Genomic DNA, 17,814 nt, shown 5'->3' with positions numbered 1-17,814 from the left:
CTTTGATTGGTAGCTTATCATATATAAGCAATTGGTCAAAGCCAGATATAGCTTATAGTATTAATCAACTGGCACGATATAATAATGATCCACATCAATGTCATTGGCAAGCATTAAAGAGAATTTTAAGATATCTTAAAGGAACAATGCACCATGCATTGTATCTAGAGCCAAAAGGTGATTTGAATCTTAGTGCCTATGCAGATGCAAGTTTTGCAACTGACATAAACACTAGAAAATCAACATCTGGGATGGCTATATTATTTGGTAAGACACTAATAGGGTGGAGGTCAATCAGACAACAGCATATCAGCTTGTCAACGATGGAAGCAGAATTTTCATATCTGTCATTACTATGCACTGACTTAATTCTGTACAAACAGTTATTATTAGACATGGGTATAACTGTTAAAGATTCTATTATTGTGTACGAGGACAACCAGGCAGCTATACAATTAGCTACTAATATTGCTGTAAAGACTAGATCAAAGCATACTGATTTAAGATACTTAAATGTTAGAGAATCTGTTAAAAATGGTCTAATTAAACTTGAGTACTGCATGACAGAAAAAAATATTGCAGACCAGTTTACAAAAGCTCAAGGTGTTGTAAAATTTAAAGAGAGTTGTAACAATTATGATTTAAAGGTGTAAATGGTTATATTATTGTAATATTATTATTATTACCCAAAAGGGGAGAATGTTAGGGATAACATTGTTTACCCTAACTGGTTTGGGTAAAAATAATAAATATGGTATCATGGTTTGTTAGTTAAAGTGTGTGTAACTTTAACAGCAAGAATGTAATTAAGGGTGTGGTTGTATAAGCACTATATAAGAAGCGAGGCAATTGCAGCTCTTTCTCTCTGGCTTACTGATCCCTAATTACTGGATGGATTGATGACTGCGTTCTTGCTGGAGCGGGGAGAGAAGAAGGAGTGTTGATTTTCTCAACGGAGAGAAGATAAAGATTGGATTGATTTATTGTAAGTGAACTGATATTGGCTATTCAACACGGACTTTGCAAATAGAGTATCCCCGACAAGACTTGACTGAAATTGATATATGACTAATGGACCGTTTATATGACTATGCTATAATTCTTAAATGGAATAAACAATATTTTTGATAGCACAAGCGTATCTGTATTTTTACTGCGTGTTAACTAAAAAACTTATCTCATACATTTACCTGTCTTCCTATCTGACTTGGCTGCACGTTCTGTTTAGTTTGTTTTCCTTAACACCCGTTGGGGAATCCAGGCTTAACGAGAATAATTTATTGTGGATTGAAGCAGCAACAGATTATCAGACCAAAAATAACGTAGCCAGAAGCACCCAATCTATGTGGTTGGAAGATGTGTAACAATCTGCTTCTTTATTCTCCTGCTTTATTCCTTTATTTATTTCTCCTGCTTTATTCCTTTGTTCCTAATCTCAGTATGCTAATAATATCCAATAAATTTCCTGGACAAATTGTAAAAAATAACAGTACAGGAATGTAATAAGATCTCACAAATAGATAGAATCATCGTCATCCTGGTGTTTTCCCCACAGGTGCAGGGTTGGTTTATACAAAGGTAGAGTATAGTAGTACACGACTTAAAACAGTTCATTTGTTGTAATGACGAGGCAGTTGAGTTGTTTGATCATGAACAACTGAATCATGATGATCTTTATTGGAGTCTAGTCTTGCATTTATACACATTTTTAGTTATCCTCCATCACTGGTTAACTTTCGTTACTGCCTAACTTTCGTTACTGTTTAGCACAGTAATCCATACAATTAATTATCTCTAGTTAAAGTCTAACATATGTTTACTTCCTCTCTCTAATCCTCCTTTAGATTAGTGACTTTGTTTACCTGAGTTGTATTTGCTTGGAAACATTCTTTATCTGAGGTTTGCCATCCAAGATTGGAACATTCCTGCAATTACAACTCTACATTCATTTAGTGACCATTCAAAGTTACAATAGCATTGAAAAAAGTGACTTATGACCATTTTTCACATTTATGACCTTTGTAGCAGTCTCATGATCATGTAGACAAAATTCAGATGCTTGGCAAATGATTCTCATATTTATGACGGTTGTAGTGTCCCGAGGTCATGTGATAATCTTTTGCAACCTTTTGACAAGTAAAATCAATGGGAAAGCCAGATTCACTTAACAACTGTGTTACTAGCTTATCATCTGTTGTGATCCATTTACCAACTGGCAAGAAAGGTGGTACAATGGGGCCAAACTCACTTAACAGAAATTCTGGCCACAGTTGTGGTGGTAAGTCAAGGACTACCTATAATGGCTAAATATTTTTCTGTTTAACTTTAGATTCAAAACAGGCTAAAAGTTTTATTAGTTTTTTTTGAATGTTGGAAAAATTTAATCTTATTGAGCTTTGGGTAATATTTCCTTTCTATTCCTACTCTTAGTAAGATGTAAATATGTAATAAACTTTCACAGGCGTGAGAGTCTCTGCTTATATTTCTATAATGAGGAAGGAGTATTTCAACTTTGTTTTTATAGACTTGTGATGCTAACCTTTTCCACGTCACGTGCCGAAAGTGCGTGCATGCATATGTGCATGCTCACACACCTGAACCCATGATGCGATGTGTGTGCACCTTCCCGCTCCCTTGTGCGTGCATGTGTGATCCCCTGAGTGCGCAACACAAACCTCTGCGCATGCGCATATGACCCCCATGCCGCACACCTCTGCGCATTAATGCGCATGTCCCACCCATGCATTTCCCCCACACATGTGTGGCAGATACCTGACAATCAGCTGGCTGGCGAGGGGGCACATGCGCATGTGCAGTGACGCTCTTCCAGGCGACCTCTCATGCCAGAAGAAATGGCTATGTGTGCCACTTCCAGCATGTGTGCCACAGGTTCGCCATCACAGTTTTTGACAAATTAGCCAACTCACTGCAACTTTGGGCCTTCTAGCCTGGTTTCCAAAGCCCGCCCAGTTTATGGGAAGTGAAAGTTCCCTGCCAGTCTCCACTCCTTCTCTGAAGGCTTCCTTGCCTCACTTTCCAGCCCCCCACATCTCTCTGCCGCCCCCGCCGTGAAAGACAGGCTGAGCGGGAGTCATAGACTTTTATCCTGAGCAAAGCTGGCAAACAATTTATTATGCTATTAGAAAAGTTTGGATTGCCTGTGGAATAATGCTCTTTATTTCCCTGCTGCGGAATGAATAACTTTCACTATTGTATCTGTAACTAAGAATGTAGATAGTTTCATGGCCTGGAATGTGCATCTTTACTCTATATCTGTGATTATGCTGGTTACTTACGTAGGATTTTCAATAGATTCATCTGCTCATATTTCCTATAACTTTATTCTCGGTGACAAATGTAAAGTTAATGACAAGGCAGTGGATGCTTTGCATCTCCTAAGTTACTCTTTTTTCAGAGCACAATTTTTACAATTATAGGCATAATTTTGCTCACAATTGGCTCTTGTACTAGGGAAAAGTAAAAGAGGGCAACAATGAAACTTTGCCTCCATGATTTAATTTCAGTGTGCTAGTGTTTAGTTTTAGAAATGTTAAATCAATTCATTAAAATTAATATTTTTAGAAATTAAAAAAAAGAGTTTTGGAGAAATACCTGAATAATTTGGAATGTAAAAGTCTGGCTAGCCTCAAATGGAATTTAAGGTTTGTTAAGTATCTAGAATTTGGCAAAGCTGATTATTACTGTTATATAAATGTACCTGCAAAGTCCTTTTCTGAAGTTGAGAGAATCCTGATCTGGATGGATGTGCTGGATTACAGAACTTCTCAACTTCTCAGCTGTTCTTGGTTTAAATTATAGTCCAAGATATCTAAAATGAGTAACACTTAGGAAAGTGTAATCAAGAGAAATGAACTGGTGATTTTCTTAGCAGTAGGAAGGGCTGTCCCAAATATCAGGTTAGTGGCTGTGAGTATTCAATCAAAGCCATTTTATTTTTATGTGCTTTGCATGCATTCCCTTTTTAAACTCCTTTTTTATGACCCTGTAATCCTTTAATCTGAGGTAAGGTCAGAGCGATTGAATGGAGCTGAGCATTTACTGGCTGGATGCCCTTCCTGACATCACACAGAGTTCGCAGCAGACATTTTTTCTTTGCACCCTAAGAAACAAACATTTGTTGCTGCCTAGGATTGAATTCTCAACCTTCCCAGGGAGAGGTGAGTGTCTTCACTACTAGGCCACCATGCCACTCATCTGCTTTGCATGCACAATGGTCATAAAAAGAGATCAGGATTCCATCTTATGGTTATGGCCACATCTTGACTATTTTTGACCCACCAGCAACAGATATACAATGTAATATGAAAAGCATGATCCATAATAGAGATGGTTATAAGGGCAATACAGCCAGAGATCTTGGGCCTGGTAAATTAATGAAAGAGGTTCCAAATTATAATGGCTAAAGAGTTACTCTTTCATTAGCTCTTCACATGCAATTTTTTTAAAGATTTCTGCAAAAAAAATGAAATGGTATTTGTAGAGCTGAATAATAAATGTGTCTTAAGGCTGTCTTTCAGGATCCTCTAAATAAGGTGAGAGAATAATCAACCATTCTCGAATATCTTTAAGAAGCATTCTTAAGAATATCTCTCAAAACATGTTAACCTTAGAAAGGCTATACAAAATGAGTGACACGTTCAGACCATGGGATGTTTACCTCACTAAATCAAATTTACTGAGGTTTATTGCGGTAGTGCATATTGTTAATTTTTGGACACTTTAATTAATGTTAAGCAGAGTAACACGGGATTAAGTTCCTCTTTTTGGAGTTTGTAAACCTGTCGTTTCATTGCATGCTTACAGCCTCAAAGCTTGTATTTGTGAGGATCACACTGTCCCGGATTGCTTGTTCATTACTGGATAGTGGGTGCTCATGTTCTTTTACTTTTACCTGGCAAACTATCTCTGAACCACTTTTTTACTTCAGATTCACATTATGAAGGATTATTTAAAGAACTGGTGTCAGAACAATTTCAAAACCACTCTGAGAACTGTTTTTTCACTGATGAAAATGTAGTATAGCATTTAAAATGTAAAGCTGGGACTGTGGAATTGCATGTTCAAACCGCTCAACCATCAAGATTCACTGGGTGACTCTGAACCACTCATTCTCTCTTAGCTCAATTTTCCTCACATGGTAGTTGCTATAGAGAAACGTTGGACAAGAAAGTGCCTTACCTTACGTGCCACTTTAGCTCCTAAAATAAAAATTTATTTACTTTACAATATTTTTAGCTTGCCAGAATCCTAAAGTACATTAGTGGAACACAAGAAAACCCACAACATACCACTAAAGAAGAATATTTGTAGCTCAGGATTGAAGTGAGGGATCCTTGGTACTCTCTGAGCCTGGTTGTTTCCTTGCAGATGTTTCATTTACTCAAACCAGGGTTTGCTAACAATTTATATTCTAGTGTTTTGCCCTGTCAGTGTTGGTGGGAGAGGTCTTGGAGGTTCTGTGATTGGGCTGTTTCCTAGTAGCTTTTTGGCAGTTTCTTGATTAAGACATACAGATACGGATCATCAGAGTTGGAAGGGACCTTTTAGGTCATCTAGTCCAACCCCCCCGCCCAAGTGGGAGACCCTACACCATTTCGGACAAATGGCAGTCCAATCTCTTCTTGAAAGTCTCAACTGATGGCGCTCCCACAACTTCTGAGGGCAATCTGTTCCATTGGTTGATTGTTCTCACTGTCAGAAAATTTCTCCTTATTTCCAGGTTAAATCTCTCCTTGTTCAGTTTCCATCCATTATTCCTTGTCTGGCCTACAGGAGTTTTAGAAAATAGCTTGACCTCTTCCTCCCTGTGGCAGCCCCTCAGATATTGGAAGACCGCTATCATGTCTCCCCTGGTCCTTCTCTTCACTAGACTAGCCAAGCCCAGTTCCTGCAACAGTTCATCATATGTTTTAGCCTCCAGTCCCCTAATCATCCTGGTTGCTCTTCTCTGTACTATTTCTAGAGTCTCAACATCTTTTTTATAATGTGGTGACCAAAACTGGATGCAGTACTCTAGGTGTGGTCTTACTAAGGCTTTATAGAGTGGTATTAGTACTTCCCTTGATCTTGACTGTATCCCTCTGTTAATACACCTTAGGATTGCATTAGCTTTTTTGGCTGCTGCTGCACACTGCTGGCTCATATTTAGCTGGTTGTCCACTAAGACTCCAAGATGCCTCTCACAGTTACTGCTATTGAGCCTGGTTTCACCCAGTCTATATGTGCACTTTTGGTTTTTCTTGCCTAAGTGTAGGACTTTACTTTTCCCAACATTGAATTTCATTTTATTAGATATGGCCCAGTGTTCTAGTCTGTCAAGATCCATCTGGATCTTGAGCCTATCTTCTTGGGTGTTAGCTATTCCTGCCAGCTTAGTATCATCTGCAAATTTGGTAAGTTCCCCTTCTATTCCCTCGTCTAAGTCGTTAATGAAGATATTGAAGAGTACTGGGCCTAAGACGGAACCTTGTGGCACCCCACTGCTTACTTCCCTCCATGTAGACTTAGACCCATTAAGGACTACTCATTGAGTATGGTTTGCCAGCCAGTTGCGAATCCATCTAGTGGTGGTGCTATCTATTCCACTTTTTTCTAGCTTACTAAGAAGTAGGTTGTGGTCTACTTTATCGAATGCCTTGCTGAAATCTAAATGTATTATGTCCACAGTATTTTGCTGGTCTACTAATTTAGTCACTGTGTTGAAGAATGAAATAAGATTGGTTTGGCATGACCTGTTTTTAACAAACCCATGCTGACTGCTAGTTATTACTTTACTTGTTTCTAGATGTTGGCAGATCTGTTTTTAAATTATCTTTTCCAGTATCTTCCCAGGTATGGATGTTAGGCTGATTGGTCTATAGTTCCCTGGGTCTGTTTTTTCCCCTTTTTTGAAGATGGGAACCACATTAGCTCTTTTCCAGTCCTCTGGTAGTTCCCCGGTGCTCCAGGATTTCTGAAAGATATGGTGCAGTGGTTCTGAGATGACCTCTGCCAGCTCCTTTAAAACTCTGGGATGTAATCCATCAGGCACCGGTGATTTGTTTTCATCAAGATCAGACAGGTATTAACTTTTATTTTTGGTCTGTCTTTTACAGTTATGTTTTTGGTGGGTTGAGCTATAGTTTCTTTTTGTGTGAAGACAGATGCAAAGAATGAGTTAAGCAGTTCTGCTTTCTCTCTGTTGCCTGTTACTTCCTTGCCATATTCTATCTCTAGTGGACCGACTGTTTCCTTGATTTTTTTCTTGTTATTTATATGTTGGAAGAAACTTTTTTTATTATCTTTGACTTTTGTTGCAAGTCTTTGTTCGTTCTGAGCCTTTGCTATCCTGACTTCGTCTTTGCAGATTCTGGCTATCTGCTGATATTCTGCCTTAGTTGTATGTCCTTCTTTCCATTTTTTGTACTTGTCCTTTTTTTCTTTCAATTTGCCAGAGAGATCTTTGTGCAGCCATGCTGGTTTCTTCTTGGATTTCTTGAGACATTGTGTAGTTGTTTATTGTTTAAACACCTCCCCAGCAATCAATACCCAGATGACCATAGGTTAACACCAAGATTAACATAGGATCAACTATCAAGAAATAAATAATACCCCAATCAAGGAACTGCCAAACAAGCTAACAGTTAACAGCCCAACCAAAGGGCTTTACAACCACTCTCACCATGGCTGACAGAATATAAATGGTAAGCAAACCCCATTCTCTACTAACACTGATGATGTTACCTGGTTTGGGTAATGAAATATCTGCAAGAAAACCAAGCTCATAGAGCACAAAGGATGCCTCAGTCCACAAAACGCTAAAACATAAATAATACAAATTTTAAAAAGTACAAAACAAACAAGCTTGCTATATCAAAGCCTCTGTCCTAAGACCCACTTGAATAGTCTCACTTGAATAATATTAATTTGGTTTGGTTTGAAATCAGACTGTGAGCGACATAAACCTAACAAAATTAATAAATGTGGTAAAATGCTTTAAAGTAAGTATCTCTAGGTCCACATTTCAAATGCCTTTTATTTTCAAACATCTTGAATTGTTTGTATTCAAAATTCCCCTCCCATGTTTAGAAATCATATTCTACTCTAATTACATTATTTGTTCTTGGACTGTAAGGTGGAAGATAATGTGTTTTGGCCTCATCTGTTCAGATAGTGTTTTGGCAACTTGGCAACTTTCAGAGGTTTAAATTTTTGGAGTCAGCATGAGGAATTCTAGAAATTGAAGTCCACACATCTTAAAATTACTGTGGTTGAAAAACACTGCATTAGAAAAAGAGCAGAGAAATACTATGTACATTGTTTGGGAATACTGTACACAATTCGCGTGTCTTTTTCTTCACTATTGCAGTTGTGCATCATTCAAAAACTGAGCAATAAATAAACTATTTTTACAATTAAGCATCTCCAATTTCAGTGAAAAGGGGAATTTGGTAATTTTCTTAATGATCTCCCACTGTTTTGTGCTAAATTCTAGTTGAGTGTTCTGGTTTGTCTGGAATCCTTTATAGTTCCACACGAACGCCACAGAAGATGAGCACAGAAGATACTTTGTGGAGCAATACCTGTATTTTGAGCTGTTGTCACACTGTTAGTCCTTTAAAACTGTGAATTTACTTATACAGACCACCAGGAGGCAGAACATGACCAGTTTCATCCTTCTGGTGATCTATGTAGGTAAATATACGGTACAGAATATACACTATATAAAGATAAAGAAATCTTCCCCCATCTCCTTCAAGGGTCAAGGAATGGAGATCATGGAAAGCCTCATACATGGGGTACAACATAAAGTAACACCCATTTCTCTGCCTCTCTCTCTCTGACAACTTAAGAGAGATTGAACTGTATATAACAGGAATATAAAACTCACAGCCCACGGCCCAGATATGTCACATGCTGGCCACACCCACCCAGTTTAATGAAGGTGTAAAAAGTCATGCTACGTCACGTGATGACAATGTGACAACCCTGGTATATACCATTCTAATAAATATAAATACCTATGAATGGCTGAAATGATAACAGATACATACAAATGGTAGCGAGTGATACTTTCCTAGTGTGAGTGTATTAGGGATTGCTGTTCATACACTTTGCTCTAGGAAATTATGTTGTAAACTAGAGAAACCTTAGCCAATGTGACTGGCAAAACAACAACAGATTTAAGACTGCAATGTTTAACACGTTCATTATTAAAAAAAAAAAACATTTAACTGTGTATGTATTGTAATTTCCCCCCACAATATATCCAATCATCTGACTCATTTCTTTAAGTATATTTAATATTTGACTGTATCTATTTTAGGCCACATGTTTACAACCTTTTAAGCTGTGCTATCTTGTTAAGCATTAATTTTAAAAAAATCCCCAGAACTCCTGATCTACAAAATGGCAGCTGTGGCACTTTTATTGTTGGTGAATACATCTCATTTTCATTATGGATATTCCTGATTTTATATATATATATATATATAAATCTTATAAATCTTATATATAAATCTTCCAATCTTACGCGGGAGAAAACCCGAATAACCAAAGATCCACATACAAATACCTGCGAGAACCTCAGAAAATATATATATGTCATTTTAAAAAAATGTTTTAAAATGGTCACTAATGAATGGTTTAATTTGACACTATTTGTATAAATATACACAAACATAAATGTGGAAGTGCATGCCCAATTTTTTCTACTTGCTTTGATTTTTGACACTAGATTATTTTTTCCATTTTTTTGTAGTATAGCTTTTTATTTTTCCGAAAGAAAAAGAAAAATGATGAATAGCACTATATATATTTAATACCATATTACATTTTTTAAAATAGAATAGAATAGAATTCTTTATTGGCCAAGTGTGATTGAGCACACAAGGAATTTGCCTTATTTTTAATTAGCACAGTCTTTAACTGGCCACTTAAAAATACAGTTAAATCTGCTAAACCATGGGGTACAAAAATAAAAGTTAAATTACCTAAGATGATTCCCTGTGTTTGGAAAGTATGTTTTTATTTTAAATAAATACATAGATACATTCTTTCCTCTGAAATCTCATTTAGTAAAGTTTGCTTGTAACGTTTTATAGTGTACATCGTTTCTTGATAGCATCACTTATTTTATCTTAGTTATAAAACTTATGGAAATATTTCATGACATTAGAAAAGATGCATTTTCTTCCTGGAACTCTGATTAGAGTTAATGGAAATTACATGTGTGAGTATGTATTTGGCAGTAGCTACCACACTTGTTTAAATTTCATGCTAGGAATTCAAATCAGAGAAGATTAGCTAAGGAAAGTATCCAGAAAGTGCATGAAAAATAAGTCAGTCATGTTTGAAATTATGGCCAGATTCTGATATGGTAATTATATATGACAATGGTTAACCTCTTGGAAGTGATACATGGAGGGAAAAAGATAAACTACTTCAAAATTGTATGACTCTTCCTTTGAATGAATTATTGTTGAAGGCCAAGCCAATTAAGAGTCCCTATATCGATCCAATCCAGTTCAGGATTCTGATGTTGGGAGATAGCAGAGATGAGAAGGAAGCCGTTAACTCTTTGCTTTCCATTGCAATTCTAATCAGCAATTTTCAAGGAGTGTTCTTATCACAGGAAAAAAGGTTCCAAGTAGGAACATCAGTATAAATGGGTGTGGGCCTTTCAGTCAGGACGTGATAGAGGTAGCATACACAAATGTTCAAAGGCTCAACATTCTCTGTTAAGTCTACTGTTGCTCAGCCCTTATTTATTTTTCATTATTCTTGGAATAAAGGGAAACAGCGATTGAGCCTTAAGGGGCTGGGAGTGAGAAGAAGGCAATGTTGCGAGATAGGTGGGATGGGACAACTGACATCATAAAGAAATCCTTGTGCTTTAATTGAATGCCAGGGGAATGTGACTATCCTAAAAACAGTTTTGCGTATCCAGTTTGAGATGATTTTGGGGGAGGAATTAGGCAAGCCACACCACATGCAAGATGATGTTACACAATATTTCGTATTTCACACAGGTCATGTATTGTGATTCATTTTTTGTTCAGGACTGTGTTGTGTAAAGTTTGTAAACCATATTTTCTGACTTCTCGGCTTTGTGAATACAGCTATTGTTTTCTTTTTAACAGCTCATTAATCAAAGTAAATTTTAGCATAACACCTGAACCTAGTTCAAAAGGTAAACATTTTGGGGACTTCCAGTGGCGCTTCCATTGATGATGGTCAGAGACCACAATTGTGCGCAGCATGGGTCCATGTTTCCCTTGTCGGAAGGGTCCCTACAGGACCAGTGTCATCCTGACCCATCTTGGAGGGGTGGGCAAAGAGGGGGAGACTGCCAGCTGGGTCGAGGGAAGCCACATCTCTCCTCCCTGGCTAAGTATTACTCCTCTGGAAGACAGGGAGAAATGGCAGCCTAAAATGGCTGCCCTGAAGATGGAAAGCTGCCGGGATTTAAGTTTTGTGCTGGAGTGAAGAATTGGTGATTGACGTGCAACCAGATAAGAGAACTTGATTGTTTTTCTTAATAACCCCAAGAAATAGAAAGAAAGTGTCCTCACGTAAGAGTAACACAATGGTGAACAGAAAAAAAAAGAGGAAAATACAAGGTAAACAAAATTGGTTCATAAAAAGCTATAATGAAATTAGAGACTAAAGTTTGAATAATATAAATTGGCATTAATTAGGCATTGGATTAAATGCTGGACTTGCCTGGAATTGGTTAATTAAATGTTGGACTTTTCTGGAATTGGTTAATATCAAGAAAATTAATTGTGGAAATGGTTGGAAATTATTGTTTAATATAACTAAAAGAGAAAAGAAAAGAACTTTAAAAAGTGAAAAGTGATACAGAGTGCCATCTAATAGTCAAATACTTTTTTCCTACAAAATTATATGGAAAATTACTGGACTTATAACTGTTATAAAAGAAAAGACAAATAAAATAATAAGAACCCCAGAAATTTTGAAAAAAGGGAGAGAAATTCTACCAAGAGGATATATAAATGCAATTTCCTGGGACCATTGGGTGTTGATTGTGACAAGGAGACAGAAGGATTAACAAAAGAAATAAAGATAAAAGGAGACTTTTGGCAAGGATTGCAAAAAAAGACTTTGGATATTAATAATTTACTATAAAAATGGAAGAAATAAGCAAAGACTTTAAGTTGGAATTACAAATGGCTAAAGGAATGAAAGAAAGAAAGGAATTATTGGAAATATTGGAAAAGAAAATAATGGTGATGGTTGAAGAACAAAGAAATTCCAGCAAGGCGGAGTTAAAGGAAGAGAGGCTCAGACAGACATGGAGAACAAGAGATATTGCCAAAAGACATTAAAGGAATTAAAACTATGACATTGATGACAGAGTTAATAAATAAAAGAAAAAACGCTCCCAGGATTAAACAAAAGAAGAAGAAATTATACAAGAAGAAACTTTAAAAAAAGAGAACAGGAAAGGGGAGGTGGAGAGAAGATGGGTGAAATGTTAGAAGGAAAAAAGGAAGACCAGGGAAATTTATAAAAGGGAAAGTTGGCTAAAATTAAAATAAATAATAAAGCCGAAAAATTTAGAGATAAGGGTTAGGGATTCTATAAGGGGGATACCACATGGAATATATATTGATGTTTAATTTAAAACTTGTAGGGAAATATTTTAGGATTATGTAATTACATATATATATATATATATATGAATATTAACTGTATATAAAATGTGTTGTTATGAACCATTTCTTTTTTTGGAGGATCAAAACAAGGGAATGGAAATGAATTAAAAAAAAGATATGATTATCAATGATTATAAGTAAAGTGAAAATAAAATGATAGATATTAAGAAGCTTATTTTAGTGATTTATTGGAGGGGATATATACAGTTGAATATATATACAGTTGATTATTTAATGGATATTAGAATTGTATAATGAGAATATTCTATTATGATTAAAGTAGAGGAATGGGAAACACCATGTGGATCCTAAATATATTGGTTTTATCTATATTTTTATTCTTTTTAGATATTCTTTTTAGATTCGGCTTAGAGAAAACTAAGGATAAGAATGATGTGTAATGTAAAATAAAATAGGTGGTAAGCTGAAAATGGAAATAATAGGGGATAAAGATTTGAAAACTTATGTATGGATGAAATGATATTGATATTGAATTAATGAATTGAAATATGAAATGCAAATTTATTTAAAGATGAGTGAAATGGATAATGATATGAGTTGATATTATATAAGATTAGTGGAAATGAAAATATGACTATGTACAAGTGTTATAACTTGGAAACATGTTGCTCACGTGAAAGGATGCATACAATTTGAAAAATAAAAAACTTTTGGAAAAAAAAGGTAAACGTTTTTATCTTTAAAATATGATTTACTTAGTTGGAATCCCTCTCCCTGTCCCCAAAATTATTGTTGGATCCTCCTTGTTCCTCCCTCTCATACACATATTACAATTGTGCATAAATCCTAGTTGAAGACACACAGGAAAGCAATATGCAGTAGTAATATTATCAGTAGGTGTAATTTAAAAAAAAGGTAAGGGTTTCCCTTGCTCAGTCATGCCCAACTCTAGGGAGTGATGCTCATTTCCATTTCCTAGCCGAGGGAATCAGCATTGCCCTAAGATGCTTCCCTAGCCAGCACGACTATTTGTGTTGAGGTGCATCTGTAACACTGTTACCTTCCCACTGAAGTGGTACCTATTTATCTACTCACATTTGCATGCTTTTGAACTGCTAGGTGGGTGAAGAGCTGGGGCAAGAATGGGTGCTTACCCTGGACCCTAATTTATTGTCCATCACAGCATTTAGAAAAGTTCTATGTAGGCAATTTCTTAAGTACATCTTACAATGATTACTTCGTGCTCTTCTTGTGTAAGAAACTCTAAAACTATATTGTGTAACGAATTGAGTAAAGAAATTGTGTGATACCATTTCTTGTATATTGGGAAGGCAGTTATTACACTGAATATCAATCCACCTGTTTCAGTGTCATATGGTATTATACCCTGTTTCTCCAACAATACGGCCTCCCCCAATAGGAAGTCCCAGCATGTTTTATAGGCATGAAATGAAATTAAGCCCCTCCCCCCAAATTAAGGCCTATATTAAAACATGCGAAATGGGGGGAATGGTGGGGGGGCTTGCCGTTAGGAAGTACTTTTGTTGCACACCTGGATATGGTGCTGCCTGCATTGACCCCGATACGAAGTGCCCCACCAACGCCGAGGTCAACATCCAAGCCATCGCCACCCGCCCACCCAAAGATGCAAGGGGGGGAATTAAGTCACCCCCGAAAAGAGACCCTAGCCATTTTTTCGGGGCTCAAAAAAAAAAAAAAAAAAAAGACCCGGCCTTATTATATGAGAAACACGGTAAAATAAAAGGTACAGTATTAGCTCTTCTCAGAAGAATTCTAGATTTTTTCAAGTAATCCAGCTTTATTGTTGCCATCTAAAAGCTATAAAAAGGCCCTTCCCTCTTTTGAGGAACATTATAGTAACTTGATTAAATCTTGTCTTCTCTCTGAAAGAACATGGAGAACCAATGGAAGACTTGGTGGTGGAAATGGTTGTTTGAGGAAAGAACATTCTAGCCACCCTCTTGCATCACGACTTCACATTACTTATCCAATACAAGATAGTATTGATGACATAGCTGTCCCTCATTTCCACCAAAACAACTCATAGACCAGTTGTGGGACTAGACATGTGTTGAACATGAAAACCTGCTTACACATAAAATTGAGAGATCAACTCCTGGGAATGAAATAGCCATAGTGATGTCTGGGTATGTCTGTAAAAGGAGTGGGGTGGTATTGCCATACTCCTCCCAAAATTCCCAGATCACTATACCTTGTTTCCAAGGTAAGCAGTGGACAAAGCCTTATACCAGTGATGGTGAACCTTTTTGTTGTGGTGTGCCGAAAGTGTGTGATGGCATGCATGCTCAAAACCCCACCCCACCCCCTTACCTGCACTGCGCATGCGTGCACCCGTTTGAGGCTGTTTTTGCCCTCCCAGAGGCTCGAGGGAAGCCTCAGGAGGCTGAAAACGGGCCCATTTTGGCATTTCCAATATTTCCAGAAGGCCCGTTTTTTGGCCTCCTAAGGCTGTAGAGGCTTCCCTCGAGCCACCGGGAGGGCTAAAACGGCCTCAAATGGGCTGAAAATCAGCTGGGTGGCACGCGCATGTGCAGTGTAGGTAAGTTTGGCTGGGGCTCGCGTGCCCGCACAAATGGCTCTGCATGCCATCATGGCCGTATGCAATTTCAACACCTTGAATCGTTTTCAGAAAAGAATCAGATTAAGGAGAAAAATAACCCAGTGACCAACTTTGGGTTTGGTTATAAACAATGGTAGGATTCTAGGGATATCATAATATCCATGGATGACTTTTCCTAGATTTGCAAAGCATATGGAAATTCATCTAATGCAATGTAGGGAGGTCCACAAATGTGGCCAAAAAAAGAGAGACAAAGTCAGCCGCAATGGTGCAATCAAAGCATATTAAAAATGGATAGAGGTTTGACTGAGCTGTTGCAGTCACCCTCCTGAGATTCTTTTAACTATATTCTGTGGGGATCACTCCTGCAATGGGGACCATTTCATGACATTATGAGTCTACTTTAGCTCCAAGAATTCTTGATTTGAAAAATGTTTGCATCTGTCTGAATGTCTTTTTTGATAGAAGCCAGTAGGGGGCGGTGAAGAATCATTAGACATATCTATATTGCTCCTGTGTTATATCAGACTGACAGTAAAACTTTGTCCTGACTGCAAGAAGAGTTTGCTTTGAAGTTCTTTACCTAATCTCTCCAAAGCTATCATTTTTCCAATGGAAACATGTACAACGCATCCTTTCCCTGCAAACAATCACATCAGCAATTACCTTAATGGAAAATCAGATGGCCTTTGTCTGCTGAATCCATAGTGGAAACTGTCCAGGAAAAATATATTGGCTCTGTTTTCGCATCAACTTGTAGCATTAATAGATTTTGGCTGCTTTTTTTGTACCAAGTTGTAACACTAATATATTTAACTCTCTCTGGAGAGGCCTAATTCTAGACTTGATTCAGCAAAAGACTGTGTTACTCTTACAAATTAAAAAAACAACAACCTTGGTCGGAAAGAATTGAGATGCTAATAAAGCATATTAAGACCTCAAATATTTATATGTCTGGTATGAAAGGTTTGACTAAATTGGCAATTTACTCACAGGGTGTGGGATGTAAGAATAACTTATTTAGATGCAAAATTTATCTCACTTCCTCAACAGGTGCATAAAAGTTCAAGAGCAAAGAAAGAAAAGAAAATCAAAGATGACATTTATTTTTGCACGGGACAAAGAGGCTATTAAGAACTAAGTATAAGATGTTGTTTCAAGACTGTCAAGACATGAATATTGCAGCTGGAACAGGATGTTCCAGATGCAAAAATATTCATTTATAAATTTGCCTCATGTATTCAATGGAAAACCTTAATTATAAATATGAAAATGGGGCAAAAGAAATGCATACACATACACACAAACACACACACCTCCTTGGAAAAAATGATAAAAGAGGAACTTAAAAAAATAATGAATTCCTTTTTTCTTTGCCCTTACCAAAAATGGTAATCCACTTACTCTTCTTTCTCTGTCCTAATAATAGTTGAGTGATTTGTTAGTTCTTCATATCTATGGGATACAGCCACTTTTAAAGATTAGTAAATCAGGACACGTTTCTAGGAATGGTTTCCAATCTTGCAAATTTTGAATCTCCCCCCCCCTCCTAAGTTTAAAACTAGACTAGAAATGTACAGGAACAGTTCTCAAATCAACAGCCTTGGGTGGTCAAATTGCTGTTCTTAGAAGTTACACTTTTCCATTAAGAATTTGTTTTTAAAAAAAGAGGGAAGATAAGTACTTTGTTATGTGTACAAAATAAAGGATTTTTTTTGTCAATCATGGTTTCCCCTGCCCTCCTCCCCTTGAACTTAAGCAAAATTTTGGCTATTTGTTACATTAAGAAACTGTTTAAAATGAAACATCCATATAGACTTTACTTTGGTTTTCAGAAGGACTATTTTAGTGTTTGGTCACTGATATAGGAGGAAACTATCACCTGTCTTCTAAGATCATCCAGAACACTCCCTTAAACCCTGAGCATCAAGGAATAATGAAAAAAGACATATAAAAGACATCTAGATATAAAACTGCAACCTTGGTTTGTGCACTTTTGGTCTCTTTTCTCCACTTTTCTGTGGAGAAACAAAAACGCATATGATTTGCAACTGTGGGGTCAGGGGGCCATGGTGCAGCATTAGTTGCTAGGTCTGCAGATTTTCGGCTTTTTTTTTTTTTTTGTCTATCTACAAGTATGATAGCCAAAAATTCTGGCCTAAATGGAGAACAGAAACCTCTAAATGTCTCATAGTAGTGCAATAAAAGAAGACATTGACAGACTCATTTTACCTAATAATGACAGTGTGTTTCATTTTAGTCATTTAAAAGGCATCGTTATTTCTGCAGAGGAAAGGGAGGAGACCTCTTCTAAGATTTTAAAAAGTAAACACATGCTGACATTAATTATTGTAATATTTATCTGCAAAACAGATGGTAATGTTTTCCAAAAACTAGTGAGCAGTGATCAGAATGAATTTATGGAAGTGGTACAACATCTCCAGTGTCTCATCTAGGTGTAACCTTGGATTCTGGTCCATGCAAAGTGCTGCTTTTTCAGCAAAGTTTTACCAGACAGATGGAAAACATTATTAACTACTGTTTTCCTTTCTTGTCAGAAATGTTTTGTCT

This window comes from Notechis scutatus, chromosome Z, assembly GCF_049901735.1.
Source record: "Notechis scutatus isolate UNSWTSFEM ecotype Mainland chromosome Z, rNotScu1.2, whole genome shotgun sequence".
Taxonomy (NCBI): Eukaryota; Metazoa; Chordata; class Lepidosauria; order Squamata; family Elapidae; genus Notechis; species Notechis scutatus.
This window is presented reverse-complemented; position numbering follows the sequence as displayed.